General features: G+C 41.0%; 1 protein-coding gene across 2 annotated transcripts in view; it reads left to right on the top strand.

Annotated features, from left to right (window-relative positions):
- The window catches only part of RAB30 (RAB30, member RAS oncogene family), a 141,912-nt gene that overhangs the window by 46,420 nt on the left and 81,679 nt on the right, over window positions 1–13,813 (top strand). The gene's annotated exons all lie outside the window — the stretch shown is intronic.

The following is a 13,813-nucleotide window of genomic DNA, read 5'->3' as shown; positions in this document are numbered from 1 at the left end:
GTCTCCAAAGTTGCAGCTGGGTGATACTTTGTTAAAAGCTGTTTGTTCCTGAAAGCAAAGGGCAGTCCTTTGCATGGTCTTTGTGGTAGAGTGATTTATGGGGATACAATGAGCAGCTTTGGGCTTTGGGACAAGATGGACAGTCTGCCTTTGCCTTTCCCTACAAGTCTCTGTTACTTATTCTCTGCTCTTCTAGACACCCTGCTGTCTCTTTTCTTCCTCCCCTAGCCCCACCCAATCTCTTAACATTATGTTTCTTTCTCTGTCTCCCCATGTGCAGTTCACATTTTGCCTATTTCAAAATCTCCCCTTTATAACCAGTGTATCATATCTCTTTCTCTAAGTCTTTTTCCAAGCTCTGAACACCCTATCCACCCCTCCTCCACCTCACCCAGGAACTCTGGGGTGAGTGTAGACTGTGTGAATATTTATTTAGAGTCCTCTTGGAGGACTCCTTGGTTTCTCTTTCTTGCTGCCTGTGTTTGGCAGGATGAGCAGCAATGAGCCTGACCCCTTGGCTCAGTTTGCGGTTTCTGTGATAGACGTAATTTGGCTCCAGCAGCATGTGGACAATGAAATGTTGCAGCTGAGCTCATGCCACTTTTCCTTTCACCAACACCTGTATCAAGAATGGCCAAGGGGTTAGCAAGGTTTTTAAATGCTTAGCATGAAATGTTCTAGTAATTTCCAAAGAATAAGTAGCCACCTCATTATGTGTATATATATATATATATATTTTTTTTTTTTCCCCTTATCCTTAGTCCCATGAGTGGTGGGAAGACTGTCTTTCCCACTCTCTTTCTTCCTATTCCTTGTGGATTGCTGGGCAGCAATCCAGGTGGCCAAACTGCCCATTGTTTGCTTGTTTGTTTGAAAATGCTTGGATGGGCAACAGCCTTCTCTCCGGTGATTTCTTTGCTTTTGTGGAGGAGAGAAGTTTGTTATTTTATACTGCTCTCTTAAGTATAAGGGTGTGCTGGTGGTTATGTTTCTTTGCTTAACAGTGCTTCTCTAAGCATAGAAAATTTAACTGCTGTCCATCTGGGAGGCAACTAGTATGATAGGTGATTCAGAAGCTGTCATGTTAGACCACTGTTGTGCCGCCTTCTCATTCTGAATTTTTTTTTTTCTTTTAAGATTTATTTATTGATTTGAAAGTCAGAGTTACACGGAAAGAGAAGGAGAGGCAGAAAAAGAGAGAGAGAGAGAGAGGTCTTCCATCTGCTGGTTCACTCCCCAATTGGCCACAACGGTCAGAGCTGTGCTTATCCAAATGCAGGAGTCGGGAGCTTCCTCTGGGTCTTCCATGTGGATGCAGGGGCCCAAGGACTTGGGCCATCTTCTGCTGCTTTCCTAGGCCTTAGCAGAGAGCTGGATCAGAAGTGGAGCAGCTGGGACTTGCACCGGCGCCCATGTGGGCTGCCGGCACTGTAGGTGGTGGCATTACCTGCTATGCCACTGAACTGACCCCCTGAATCTTCTGAAATGTTCTCTTACCCACTGAGATTTTGTGATATTATAGAGAGGAGAAATGAGCTGAATGGAGGGTTAAATTTGGCCTCATCACTGCTGTCTTTATGACCTTGAACATGTATACATTTATTTCTCCCTCAGTTTACATATTTGCAAAGGGATAATAATCTTTGCCTTGTAGTTTACTTGCCTGACATTGTAATCCTCTATCATCTGGCCCCAGCCTGTCATTCTGACCAGAAATATGAAGTGAGCAGCCTACTGTGTGCTAAGTGGGATACACTAGGGAAAAGAAGTGCTTCTCTTTCCCTTATGGAGCTTATACTCTACCAGGGGAGAGATAATCATTGAACTGATGCAAGTGTGATGAATGCTGTGTCTGAAGACGGAGGTACTGCAAAGTGGGATAGAAGTGCCTCATGTGATGCTCTCCCCTTGTCTGGAGAAGTTAGGAATGTCTCCTGTAGGAAGTGACACTTCAAGAGGCTTGAAAAATGAGAGGAAGCAAGTCAAGATGGCAATGGGAGGTGCTTAGAGTAGGGCAAAAGGGTTTCTGACAAAGGGAATTGGATGTTCAAAGTAAAATGGGAAGAAGTGTGAGGATGAGGGTTGGTACATACTGAGAGAGCCAGGGGAGGGAGACCAGAAAGAAGAAGAATGAGACTGGGGAAGTGGACAACAACTAGAAAGTAGGCGGTTTTCTGATCTATAGGTGAACTTTAGTCTTTGTCCTAAGGGCGATGGGAACCTAGGAAGGATTCTAATTCACTAGATGAATGACATTGTAGAATATTAAAAACATCATGCTGATTGTTAAGTGGAGAAGGGGTTGGAGGAAAGGCTTGGCCAGCATGAAGGTGTAGAGACCAAGAAGTAAGTCATTTGTGTGGGGTTTGTGAGGCATGATGGAGCTTGGACCCAGGATAGTGGTAGAGTACTTAGAGAGAAGGGAAGATATTGGAGAGATACTAACTTTGAAAATTATAATTGGTATGATTTGTTGATGAGGAGGATGAAGGAATAGGGAGACATGGGAGTCAAGAATGACTTAAGTTCTTCCTGGAACAACTGGGGATAACATTTACAGAAAAAGGGAACACAGAATGGGAGACTATTTTTTTAAGAAGTGGTTGCGGCTGGCGCCGCAGGTTAGTAGGCTAATCCTCCGCCTTGCGGCGCCGGCACACCAGGTTCTAGTCCCGGTTGGGGCGCCGGATTCTGTCCGGGTTGCCCCTCTTCCAGGCCAGCTCTCTGCTGTGGCCCGGGAGTGCAGTGGAGGATGGCCCAAGTGCTTGGGCCCTGCACCCCATGGGAGACCAGGAGAAGCACCTGGCTCCTGCCATCAGATCAGCGCGGTGGCCATTGGAGGGTGAACCAGCGGCAAAGGAAGACCTTTCTCTGTCTCTCTCTCTCACTGTCCACTCTGCCTGTCAAAAAAAAAAAAAAAGAAAAAAGAAAAAGAAAAAAAGGAAGAAGTGGTTGCCTTTGGCCTTGTTGAATTTGAGTTCATCTGAGACCTTTCACTCTTCCTCTTCATGTATAGGATGTGGCAGAATGGAACACAAGAGATCCCTGGGTGAGGCTTTCTAAGACTGGAGACTACTTAGTTATCGGCTCTGTGGAGTTGGACACATTATATTCTTTTTCTGAGCTTTAGTTTCCTCATCTGTGAAACTTATTTATTCAATTAATTTGTACTGATCTCCAGCCGTATCAGCACCATGCTGGAATATAATATTGAAGAAGATGGCATTTGCTTTGGAGAAATTCATGCAGTTGAGGGAAACAAACAAATAATCGTGTAAAGGTTAAGTAGGCAGTAGGCAGTCCTGGGAGAGCACCACCCCAAGGGAGCGTTCTTCTTCCTTAGGTGGGGTGGGAGTTGTGTAGGTGACCTTTGACCCTAGACATGAAGGCAGGAAATAGCTCTCCAGAGTGTGTTCTGAGACACCTAGAAGAGTGCCTCACACAAATTAGGGAACCTGAGAATATTTGTTGGCTGAATAAACTAACCTAAGTCACCAAGGACCCATTCAAAAGCAGAAAATGTCAACATGTTGGAGAAGGGCAATTAGTAATAATGAAAATGTCATCTACTTTAAGAAAACCCCTGAAAATATATTCCTGAGATGGGAAGCCATTGACATATTTTTGTGGTAATATTTCAGATCAGGTTTCTTTTTGAGCTGGACTTCCTTGATTCCAGTTAGTTTCTCAAAAATCACCTATGTTGATGGGATTTCTTGTGGATAAGTAACATTACAAAAACATTAAGTAAAATTGTTGATAGTGTTTTGTATAGTAAAGGTATTTTTTAAAATATCTCCTCTTTCAGCTCATAAAAATATATATTGAGCTTTCTGGAAAATTTTCTGCGTTGCCTTTGTTTTTCTCATTTTGTGGGAGAGTAGGAAATAAGACAGACAAAATGCCAGAATGTTATAATAATTTTTTTGGCTATGGTGGAATGTGGCCTATTTTAAAGCAGAATGTTTCCAAGTATGGAGGAATTATAAGTAGACCACAGATAACTTCAGTGTCTTTCTAGTAGCAATCCTATCTTTGAAAAGTAGGTGGGCCTCTTGAAGGTAACTCTAACATAGAGGTTATTAACCTCAGGAAGACCATGATCTCCTGAGAGCACATGTTAAATTGCTTGTGTGTGTGTGTATGTGTGTGTATTGCTGGAGTTCACATGTGTACCCATGCATTTTTATAACATTACATGTATGTTCTTTGGCATGTTACTTAATCTTTTAAAATTTTTATTTCTTTGCAAGCTTGTTGTAAGATTTAAATATATTTTAAATGTTTGACACTGTGCCCAGTGTAGCTGGGACTCATGGTGGCAAGCAGCTACCATGGCATTATATTTTTTAACAACATTTGAGGAGTTTGTTTATTTTATTTGAAAGGCAGAGTTACAGAGAGAGAGAGAGAGAGGGAGAGACAGAGCAAGAAAGAGATCTTCCATTTGCTGGTGCACTCCTCAGACTGCTCAGTGACTGGAACTAGGCCAGGTTGAAGCCAGGAGCCTGGAACTCTACCCAGGTCTCCCACGTGGGTGGCAGAGGCCCAAATGCTTGGGCTGTTCTTCTGCTTTCTCAGGCACATTAGCAGGGAGCTGGATCAGAAGAACCTACACTCACATGGAATGCTGGCAGTGGCTTAATTTGCTTCACTACAATGATGGCTTTTTTTTTTTTTTTAACATTTTATATACTGGGTGATCTTTGCTTAGTACCCAGGGTGACAAAATGAGGGGAAAAACATTTAGTGTAATGAGACAACCTAGTGTAGAATTTTTGCCAAGAATGTTAAACATAAATCTCATCATGTGGAAATAATCAGGAAAATTCAGTTTGTGGGACATACTGCAAAACAGCTGGCCTATGATCTTCAAAAATGTTAATGTCATGAAAAACAAAATGAAGTAAAAAATATGAGGTACTGTTTACATTAAAGGAAGCAGAAAGATTTGACAACCAAATGTAACACACAACTAATGGGCTTAAAGTTAAAAGGTCATTTTGGGGACAATTGATGAAATTTGCATGGGAGTTACATATTGGATAGTCAGTAGCAATGTTAGTTTTCTTGGATGTGAAAATAGTTCCATCTGTTTAGCTTGATATGTGGATAATGGTATATAGATCAATTGCTGTTTCTGAATATTTTTTTCAGGCATATCACAGCAAAAGCCTGCTTCAATAAATAGTGATTTTCTTGGTCATTGTGAGTATTTAATCAGCCTATTGGTCAGGATACCATTTGTTAGGATAGTGTAAGTGTTCTGTTATGTCGTTTGAAAACATGATCCTGTCATTCTATGAGAGTGCAAATTTCTACAGCTGGCTCTCTATCCTTGATTTTACTAGAAGTAGTAAAGCAGGTTGCACATTGGCTACCTCTAAATTGAAGAGGAAAGGATGGTAAAGGGCATTCAAATATCTATCTTAAATTTATCTATTAATCCTACAATGAACCTAAGATTATTCAAAATGCATTACATAAATACACAACAAATTACCCAGGAAGGTCCTCTTAATTTGACCTCAAAAAGATAATACACCGTCAGATTGATGTATAATCTTGTAATGAAAGTGGATGTGTAAATAACTTGAAAACTTCTGCAAGAGAGAAATAAAATAAATTATCCATTCCTGAAACATAGCATAATGTTTGAAAAAATAGACTGAAACAAGAAAACAGCCAAGAGTTTTCCCCAGAAAATTCTGCAGAAAAGTTTTATTTTTGAGTTATAGTTAACTTCACTAAAATGTGGACACCATCAACCTCGAGGTGAAACCAGCCTTTTCTCACTTCCTCTGTATCTGAGTCCCATAACCACATTGGAAAAGGGGGAATTTAAGCTCCAGCTTAAAAAATATTTGACAAGTCGAAGCAAGTCCTGGATTTTCATCTTTCTGAATTTCAATAGCGCAGATTTCTGGCATTTTTCTGTAGATAAGCAGGTATGAACCTATGAGTAGCCATCCGCGACTCATTCTGTTCTAATAGGGACCCTGGGGAAGAGACTGGAGATCACAAGTCATGAATTATTTTCATTGTTTTAGCCATGGTGGCTGGGTGGAGCAAACAAAAAATTTGAGCTGTTTGCTAAAAGAGCAATTTATCTTTTCAAGCCTCAGTGTTTTTAATCTATAAAATGGGGATTATTGTGAAACTCAAATGAGATAATGTGTATAAAAGGGCTTTGGAAATTAATGTGCACATAAATATGTGCTGTAAAGTGCGGCTGTCTCCAACTGAGCCAGTTCATATTAATCTTTCCTTTAATCCCAAAGGCATTTGTAGGCTGGAAGATCGTTTTTTTGTTTTGTTTTGTTTTGTCTTTTTGTTTTTAATTTGAAAGGCAGAGAGAGAGAAATTTCCCATCTACTGGCTCACTCCTCAAACGCCTGCAACAGCCAGGGCAGGGCCAGGCTGAAGCTGGTGGCTGGGAATCAATCCAAGTCTGCCATACAACCACTTGAGCTATCACCTGCAGCCTCTCAAACTACACATTAGCAGGAAGCTGGAACTGGGCATGAAGTACTCTGATGTGGACTAAACACTTGACTGAATTCTATCTCATAATGTTTTGCTGTTGCTTTATTAACCAAGGCTTGTGTGCATAAGCTAAATACAAGGTCCTGTGCTCGGTGTTCTGATAGAAAAACAAAGGTAGAGCTGTTTGGGAGCTTCCCCCCCCCCCCCCCCACCTTCTTCTTTCTTCATTTATTCATTTGAACTACAGAGTTACAGAGAGGCAGAGAGAGAGAGAGAGAGAAGACTTCCATCCGCTGGTTCACTCCCCAGTTGACCACAACGGCGGGAGCTGTACCAATCCGAAGCCAGGAGACAGGAACTTTTTACAGATCTCCTAAGCGAGTGCAGGGGCCTAAGGACTTGAGCCATCTTCTACTGCTTTCTCAGGCCATGGAAGAGAGCTGGATTGGAACTGGATCATTCAGGACTCAAACCGGTGCCCACAAGGATGCTGGCACTGCAGACAGCAGCTTTGCCCGCTATGCCACAGCGCCGGCCCCCTAGGAGCTTTCCTTCTTAACCACTTTTATTCTGAGACTACTGTCTTAAAGAGGGTCTTCAAGAAGAGGTTCTACAAAGGTGCATTGTGCATGCGTTCTCATTTTTTCAATCCTAGCAGTAGATTTTAGGATCATTTTTTTTCCCATACAAATGAGGAAACAATTTTAATAAGATAAAATAACTTGTTTTGTTCTTTGAAGTTACCTAGCTAAACAAAAAAAACTTGCAGATGTAGAACCTTGATGGTTTTCTGGAACCAAAACCATATGGCTTCTCCAACTGCTTCTTCTTTTTGCCTTGCCTTCTGATTGAAAGTGTAAGCTTTATGAAAATGGAACTGGCTATTGGCATTTATTTTCCTATGGTTCACCTTCAGGCACAAGGGATGGAGTTTTTTGTAGACCTGTCCTATTGAGTTAGCTGAAGCCATAATTAGATTCTTTTGCTTTCTCTTTCGACTCACACCACACACACATGCATGCAGTTTTTTTCTTCCTAAGCCACTTGAAAATCGGTTGTAGACATCACCATACTTTAAGCACAAAAGTGTGCATCCTGTAAGAACAAGGACATTCTTCCGTGTGACCACACTACCGTTGCATTGCAACAATATTTTTCAGATTTCAGATGCCAACATTCTTTATAGCTTTTTAAAAAGGAAGTTTGACCCAGAATGTAATCACGGACTGCTTACATGATTGTGCCCTTTTGTTTCCTTTATAAAGTAGCATAGTTATGTCTGCCTCTCTTTTATGATATTGAAATTTTTCAAGTTTCCAAGTTTGTTGTGTAGACTTTGCTTTGGATTTGTCTGATTGTTTTCTCATTACTAGACTCAGGTTAAACATTTGTGGTAAGAATTCCTCAAAGGTGATGTTGCATCCCTCCCCTCGCATCTTCAGTTATATGTGCCAGTTTATAATATTACTGGGATGTGAAATTTGATCATTTGGTTGGGATGGTGTGGCCAGCTCTCCATTAAAAGTAGATACCCTTTTCTCTTTGTAATTAATAAAATTATCTATGAGATGACATCATTAGATTGTTTGAATATCTTTTTCCTCAATAATGTTCATACAATGGTTTTAATATCCATTGATAAGCTTGGCGTAGGTCAATTTTTTTATAAAAAGATGATTTTCTAATTCTCTTTCCTTTTATATTTATTGTCATATCAGTGAATTTTCAGCCCCTCCTTCTTCCTATTTTTTTTTTAAGAATTATTTATTTATTTGAAAGGCAGAGTTGCAGGCAAAGGCAGAGAAAGAGAGAAAGGTCTTCCATCCGCGGGTTCACTTCCCAGAGGTCTCCAACGGCTAGAACTGCACCAATCCGAAACCAGGAGCCAGGAGCTTTTTCCAGATCTCCCAGGCAGGTGCAAGGGCCCAGGGACTTGGGCCATTTTCTACTGCTTTCCCAGGCCATAGCAGAGAGCTGGATTGGAAGTGGAGCAGCTGAGTCTTGAACCCGAGCCCATATGAGATGCTGGCACTGAAGGCAGCGGCTTTGCCTGCAAACCCACAGCACTGGCCCCATCCTATGTTTTAAAAATATTGCTTGGACTCATAAATTCATTCTTTATTTACTGTATTAATAATGCATAATCCATCCATTTTCTGTTTCCTTCCTCCCAGCCTTATGAGTCTCTTTTTTTTTTTTTTTTTTTTTTGACAGGCAGAGTGGACAGTGAGAGAGAGAGAGACAGAAAGGTCTTCCTTTGCCGTTGGGTCACCCTCCAATGGCTGCCGCAGCCAGCACGCTGCGGCCAGTGCACCGCGCTGATCCGATGGCAGGAGCCAGGTACTTCTCCTGGTCTCCCATGGGGTGCAGGGCCCAAGGACTTACGCCATCCTCCACTGCACTCCCTGGCCACAGCAGAGAGCTGTCCTGGAAGAGGGGCAACCGGGACAGAATCCGCCGCAAGGCAGAGGATTAGCCTAGTGAGTCGCGGTGCCGGCCCATATGAGTCTTTTTAAAAATTATTTTTTCTTCATTTATTTGAAAGGGAAGAGAGAGACGTAGAGAGTGGGAGAGACAAAGAATCTTCCATCTGCTGATTCACTCTCCAAATGCCCCTAACAGCTAGTTCTGGAGACAGGAGCCTGGAACTCAGTCCAGGTCTCCTACATGGGTAGTAGAGTCCCAGGAACTTGAACCATCACTGCTGCTTCCCACGATGTACATTAGCAGGAAGCTGGAATCAGGAGCAGAGATGAAAATTATACCCAGACACTGTGGCATAGGTAACAGGTGTCCCAAGCAGGGTCTTAATGGCTGTGCCAAATGCTTGTTTTGACTTTATGTTTTGATACTCAAATTGTCTTAATTTAGCCAGAGGGATTTTAAGATTTATTTAATCCTAAAAGCAACCCAGTGAAGTAGGCAATAATATTTCCAAGACAAGTGAGGATACTTGGGCTCAGAAGCTACAAGTAATTTTACCAGGATCACATAACTAGTTAACACAGGAGCCCAGAGTGTACACCTAATTCTGACTTACTCTGAAGTAGTTCTTGCTACTAGACTGCCTCCCTGCTGTTAAAAGGAACAGAAAGTCATCTGCTGAAATCGAGTTAAAGAGAAAGAGCACATCGTTGCATCATTGTTGCTAATAGCAAATGATTGGAAATAGCCAGAAATGTGCAGCAATAGGGAACCAGTTAAATAAATGGATATGTTTACACAAGAGAAAATGATGAAGCTACCAGTCGTAATTAGGGTGTTCTCTAACTAATTATATGGAAAACTCTCCAAGGATATATTAAGTGAAAGAAGAATGGTGCAGAACAGTGCAAGTTTTGTGAAAGAAGCGAGGAATAAAAAAAATTTTTTTTGAAGTTGCACAAAGAAACCATAGAAGGATGTAAAAAATTTAAGTGGTTATTGAGTTACTGGTAGAGGGTGGTAGGAGTGGTAGTGTTGTGTGTACTGATATTTCTCAAGATTTCTTATTTTATAAATGTTTTTAAAAATAACTATTGAGCTATAACTCACATATACCAACACAATTCTCCAATTAAAGTATACAATTCAATATGTTTTAGTATGTTCAGGGAGTTATGCTATTTTCACTGCAGTCAACTTTAGAACACCTTTAGAGCCAACAAGAGAGCATTTTTTTTTTTTTAAAAAGAAACATTTATTTATTTGAAAGGCAGAGTTAGCGAGAGAGAGAGGAAGAGAGAAAAAGAGAGAGAGAGGTCTTCCATCCACTGGTTCACTCCCCAGATGGCCGCAGTGGCTGGAATTGGGCCAGTCTGAAGCCAGGACATTCTTCCAGGACTCCCACGTGGGTGCAGGGGCCCAAGCACTTGGGCCATCCTCAGGTGTTTTCCCAGGCACATTAGCAGGGGGCTAGATCAGAAGTAGAGCAGCCAGGACTCGAACCAGCGTCCATATGGGATGCTGGTGTTGCAGGCGGCAGCTTCTCCCAACTCAAAATGCTCAGCCCACAAAAGAAACTTTATACTCATAAAAATTACTCACCATCTTCCTTACCTGCACCGTCCCAGCCCAAGGCACCACTAATCTACTTACACAGATATGTCTATTGTGGACATTTTATGTAGAGGGAATCAGGCCATGTGTGGTCTTTGTGGCTGATTTCTTTCACCTTCTATAATATTTTCAGGTTTATCTATGTTGTAGTGTACATCAGTACTTCATTTCTTTTTTTATTAACAAGTATTCCCTTGTGTAGACATATTTTATTTGCCTTTATTATTTGAGATGTTTGTACTTTTTGGATATTATGAATAATATTGCTATAGATATTTGCATACAAGTTTTTGAGTGGACATTTGTTTTCTTTAATTATGCTATTTTTCTGGGAGTTAAATTACTGGGTAAACTGGTAACCCCATGTTTGATCTTTTGAGGAATTACCAAGGTGTCTTCCAAAGCAGCTGTACCATTTACTTTCCCACCAGCAACAGTTTCAGTTTCTCCACTTTCACCAACATTTGTTACTATTTTTATTATAACCATTCTCGTAGGTATATCACATTGCTTTTTGAGCCCTGTCAGTGTATCATCAATGTAATATCTATTCCAAAAAATAAAATTAAGACGAAGAAATAGAAGTGGGAGATCAGAAAGAAAAATTTCAGAGTCTGTTGAAGGGTTAGGGTGTAAAGAGATGGTCTTTGGACAGATTAGTTTCAGGTTTACCTCATTTAGGCTGGTGTCCTTTTGCATATACATTTCCATTTTCTGTTTTTTAGTACACCTGCTTTTTTTTTTTTTTTCTTCTTCTTCTTCTTTAGCACTCTCCCAGGTTCCTTGTCCAGAGGATGGGTGGGGGCAGGAATTGGGAGAGACTTGGGTTTAAAGTGCTGACCTCAGGAATTTTTTTTTTAAAGATTTATTTATTTACTTGAAAGGTAGAGTTACAGAGAGAGAGAAGGAGAGACAGAGAAAGAGGTCTTCCATCCACTGGTTTACTCCCCAAATAGCCACAATGGCTAGGGCTTGTCCGGACTGAAGCACGGAGTCAGGAGCTTCTTCCAGGTCTCCCACATGGGTGCAGGGGCCCAGGGATTTGGGTCATCTGCTGCTGCTTTCCCAAGCGCTTTAGCAGGGAGCTGGATCAGAAGTGGAAACTTGAACCAGTGTCCATGTGGGATGCTTGCACTGCTGGCTGTGGCTTAATCTGCTGTAGCATAAAGCTGGACCCCAGGAATTCTTACACTTAATTAACAGCTCTAGAGACAGAGGAACTAGGACCATATTAGTTTTTAAGAGCAAAGAAAATTCCAGAATTGTGTGGGCCGTGATATCTTTGTGTTGATTTCCTCAACATACTTAGTGAGGGCACCAAAAAACTCTCAAAAATCCTGATTAAAAAGCATTTATGAGATCTTGGGCAGGCTGTTTTGCTGTGGAAGGAGAGCCATAGTATAACATTTATGTTTGTTTCTTTGATGTGACAAAATTTCCAACTCCTGAAGGTATGATTGTGTAACTCAGGATTCTAAATTTGGCGAGACCAAGCTGGATTCACTGTTATTGCTGTGGACTCACATTCTGTTTTGACTATATCTGCCATACATTATTTGGTCTTAGAATTATGTGTACGTTTTGCTTTTAAAGTTATCATTGCCAAGGAGTGATATGGCATGCTAATGTACAATAAGTTACTTTGATTATGTAACTTAATAATAATATTAGTGGCAAACATTGTTTTAGTTTACCATATGTCAGGAACTGAAGTGACTGCTTTACTTAAGTTATATCATTTGATTGTGGCAAAAACCACGTGAGGAAACTGAATTTCTGAGAACTTAAGTAACATGCCTAAAATTGTATGATTAGTAAGAGGCAGATCCAGGCCCAGAAATCAAGACAGTCTTACTGCGAAGTGTGTCCTGTGTGAGTTTTCTGCTGTGCAATTTACAAAGTGAGAGGATGATTAAGTTCATGTTTAGAGCTGAGTCCTGTCTTATTTACTTGATAGGTAATTAAAATAAATTATTTATTTATTTATTTATTTGGAAGGCAGAGTTACAGACAGAGAAGGAGAGACAGAGAGAGATCTTCCATCTGCTGGTTCACTCCCCCAAATGGCTGCAACAAGCCAAAGCTAGGAGCCAGGAGCCTCTTCTAGGTCTCCCATGTGAGGGCCCGGCACTTGGGCCTTCTTCCACTGCACTCTAAGACGTGCCAGCAGGGGACTGGATCAGAAGCAGAGCAGCCAGGACTTGATGGTGCTGCAGGCTGCGACTCCAGCCCACTGAGCCACAGTGCTGGCCTCTTGACAGGTAATTTTTGAGTACCCATGACACATCAGATACCATGAAAATTTTAGAAATGGTTGAGACCCTGTCTTTTTGTTGAAGAGTTAATACTCGCATAGAGTATATAAAACAGTACACCCATGCCTGTAGCCACATTATTCACCAAAGCCAAGAGTGGAAGCAACCCAAGTGCCCATTGATGGGTGAGTGGTTAAACAAAATGACATATATACATACATATAATGGGATTTTATTCAACCTTAAAAAGGAAGGAAGTTCTGACATAGGCTACAACATGAATGAATTTGAAGAACATTATGCTAAGTGAAATCAGCCAATATGAAAAAGGCAAATATTGTATGAGTTCACATATATGAGGCACCTAGGGTAAGCAAACTCATACAAACAGAAGTAGAATGACAGTTGCTAAGGACTGAAGGAGGGGAAAATGAATTATTAATGAGTATAGAGATTCAGTTTTGCAAGGTGAAAAAGTTTTGGAAATTGGTTACACACAATGAGAATATACGTCACACTACTGAACTATATACTTAGAAAGAGTTAAGATAGTAAATTGTGTTTATTACCAAAAAATTTCAAAACTAAACAGATACTCACTTTATCTTAGTTTGTGCAGTTATAACAAAATGCCCAAAACTAGGAAATTAGGTAGGCAACAGAGATTTATTTCTTCGAGTTCTGGAGGCTGGGAAGTCTAAGATCAAAGGCACCAGCATGTTTGACATCTGGTGAGGGCTGTTCTCAGCCTCCAAGATGTTGCCTTTTTTTTTTTTAAAGATTTATTTATTTATTTGGAAATCAGAGTTATGCAGAGAGAGAGAAGGGCGAGGCAGAGAGAGAGAGAGGTCTTCTATCTGATGGTTCACTCTCCAGTTGGCTGTAACAACCAGAGCTGGGCCAATTTGAAGCCAGGAGCCAGTAAATTCTTCTGGGTCTCCCACGTGGGTGAGGGACCCAAGGACTTGGGCCATCTTCTATTGCTTTTCCAGGCCATAACAGAGAGCTGGATTGGAAGTGGAGCAGCCAGGTCT

The sequence above is a fragment of the Oryctolagus cuniculus genome, chromosome 1 (assembly GCF_964237555.1).
Source record: "Oryctolagus cuniculus chromosome 1, mOryCun1.1, whole genome shotgun sequence".
In the NCBI taxonomy this organism is placed as follows: domain Eukaryota; kingdom Metazoa; phylum Chordata; class Mammalia; order Lagomorpha; family Leporidae; genus Oryctolagus; species Oryctolagus cuniculus.
This window is presented reverse-complemented; position numbering and strand designations above follow the sequence as displayed.